This window comes from Kryptolebias marmoratus, linkage group LG18 (genome assembly GCF_001649575.2).
Source record: "Kryptolebias marmoratus isolate JLee-2015 linkage group LG18, ASM164957v2, whole genome shotgun sequence".
In the NCBI taxonomy this organism is placed as follows: Eukaryota; Metazoa; Chordata; class Actinopteri; order Cyprinodontiformes; family Rivulidae; genus Kryptolebias; species Kryptolebias marmoratus.
Window position 1 is genome coordinate 3,323,485 of NC_051447.1, and position 2,828 is coordinate 3,326,312.

Genomic DNA, 2,828 nt, shown 5'->3' on the forward strand with positions numbered 1-2,828 from the left:
TTTCTGTGCAACTAATGCCTTTCCATCTAAAAAAAAACAAGAGAAAAGATAGCAATCTGTTGTACATGTGGCTTTGGAAAGTTTTTGTGGAATTCAAAAGTAAACTTAGAAAAACATATCACAACCCATGTTTGTTCCAATTAAACTATGAAAAACAACTTGCAACATCAAGAAAAACATGGTACAGAGACTGAAATTGTGAGAAAAGCAGAAGGAATTTGTGTTTTTGGCTCTTTGTCAGGTCAGAGCTCACCCTCCTCCTTGCTCCCTTCCTTTTCACTCTTTCCTGTCTTTCTTCTCTGTAACTTTCCCTCTTCTACTCCACATCTGGAGGGGGTCTGGTGCGGCTGTGTGACTTCTCGCCTGCTATGGGACAGCCTGTGGTGGGACCGCTCACACTTCAGTGCTTCTCAGTAAAAAGGGGGTAAAGTACACTCAAATGTTGCTTTATGCAAACTTTACTGCTGCATGGTTTACAAGTGGCTCAGGTCGGTCTGAATTTCTAGTGTTGGTGTGATTCATCTGTGCATGACAGTTCTGGTATGTGTTAGAGAGTCCAGACAGTTAAACAGGGCTTCTAAGCCAACAAATAAGCACTGCTGCAGTCAGAAAGAGCTTTGAAATACAGACTTATAAAGCATCTTTACATGTAAGACTTGCTTTTCCTTTAAACCTATGAATGACCTTTTATGGAATGAGATTCATATTGACTTAGCTTTATACTCTGCTCTGACCTCTGGATGCCACCAGGTTTTTTATGTTTGTGTTTTTTTTCCCCTAGAATTGTGCAATAAGCGCTTTCACTGTGGGTGTCTGCATGTTGCATCATGAAAGTCTTGCATATGCATGTGTTCTCTTAGGTGGGTGTTTTCCAAAGTATTTCTAATGGTTTTTAAAAGCGACAAGCAGAGAAAACTTTTATGATTCATGGTTTTTAGTTTGTCTTAGAAAATTATTAGGCTTTTTCTTTGTTTCAAACACATAACTTAACTACGGACTTTGCATTTGTAAAAAGATGTACTTATGGTCTTATATCTTATTTTTGTCCTATACCTGAGATTTTTAATTCCCAGAAAACATGCCTCTTTCCAAAATGAATGGAAAAAAGTATCAAGTCATCATGTATGATCTTTATATTCTTTTTATTGCATGTTGCCACAGCTTAGCAATCTTAGCCAAAACAAAATAAATAAATAAATAACTCAGCCAATTTTACAAAGAAAGAACAAAAATCTGGTGTAGTCGTAGCCGAAAGTTCCCAATGCAGCTTCTAAGTGCTGTTTAACTACTGGAGTCAACTCTGACTGCCTGTTAGCAAAATATCTCATGAACAACTGGACAGAATGTTTTGAAACATTCAGATAGTATTCATTGGCTGTACATCTACAACTGATTACCTTTTGGAGTTAACTTAATTGAAGATGACTGCCATAGCCAACACTAAGTAACACAAAAATGGCTATAACACAGATATTGGGCTAAAACCTACAATTGGGTTGACTCCAAACGTTAACCAGCTGTAGATGTACATCCAATAATTGCTTCCTGAACACTTCATGGTAATTTGTCCAGTTATTCATGCAATACTTTTGTAATAAACAAACACACAAAGATTTGCCTACACACACACAGGCACAGGCAAAAACATTATCTTCTACCTTTGCCTTTTGATGGCGGGTGATAAAACTGCCCCAACAGCCTCTTTATTTTCTTATATGAACATCTCTGGTTTTGTTTATATCTTTTTTTGAAGTTTTATTTAAACTTAATGATCACCAAGTCTTTATTCCTGCAGCTGTTCTTCTGTTCTTAGATGCATTTAGGTGTGTGTTGGTGTGTATTGATGTGAGTCTTATGTTGGGTATATATTTGTTGCATCTGTGTTTTTGATAGATTTAGTGTGTGTGAGTATACCTAGTTTTTGTTACCTTTTTAGGTAGGCTACCCCTATTTAGTTTATGTTAGGATTAGAGTCAGGCATGAACACATTAGGTTCCTGGTTGTTCCTGATTATGATTACTGGCCTTAAGACATATATATAGAACCTTCAACACCACTTATTAAAGGACTTAGGTGAATATATAGATGTATTTGACCATGTATGAATTGTTTTTACCATGTGTGGAATAGAAAAAGTCTACAATAAATTCAAAGTTGTTTTAAAAAATCATTGAAATATTTTTTCCCCCAGTTTAAGCTTTATGGGACAGTGGCAAAGAGAAAGCCACTATTGAAGAAAACTCAGATTGAATTTCAATGACAGTTTGTCTAGATTGTTTAAGGACTCTAGTCAAGATTTAATCTGTTTTCTTCAGTAGAGGCTTTCTCTTTGACACACTCACATAAAGCTCAGAAGAACCTGGGCAGCAGTAGTTATATATACAGTCCCTCCCATCACACCTGCTGAAGCTTGGAACTCCTTCAGAGTTCTCACAGGAGTCTTGGCAGTCACTCTCACAATTCCCCGTCTTAAGGGACACCCAGTTTGTGAGGATCTGGGTTTGGCTCCGCCTTGTGGGCAGAGCCACTAATCATTCTTTCACAGGTGTTCCAGTTTCCACTGATAAGACCAGCCAGTACTTAAGCAGCAGGCTGGGATCAGATCTTCGCTGGAGCATCGAACCTTCTGGGTTAGATTCTCCGCCTCAGCGTCTAACTTAACTTATGCTCCCTATGTTACTCACGTTCTCTGTTTGTGCCTACGACTCAGGTTTTTTGCCACGCCACGACTACGGATCTGAAGAACTACTTACCTGGATAACCGCTGATACTTACCTTGCTGTAACTGGCTCGTCTCCTGGAACCACTGGAACCGCACCTCTCCTTAT

The 2,828-nt window shown here is 38.5% G+C and overlaps 1 protein-coding gene across 2 annotated transcripts in view; it reads left to right on the top strand.

The window, feature by feature from the left end:
* Positions 1-269: 269 nt before the first annotated feature.
* podn (podocan) overlaps positions 270-2,828 on the top strand; it is a 48,690-nt gene continuing 46,131 nt past the window's right edge. Inside the window, exon 1 of one of the 2 annotated variants that reach the window (XM_017434305.3) lies at positions 270-424. The gene's annotated coding sequence lies outside the window, so the exon portion shown is untranslated. The remainder of the gene's footprint in view (positions 425-2,828) is intronic. The other variant, XM_017434306.3, reaches the window with a different exon arrangement.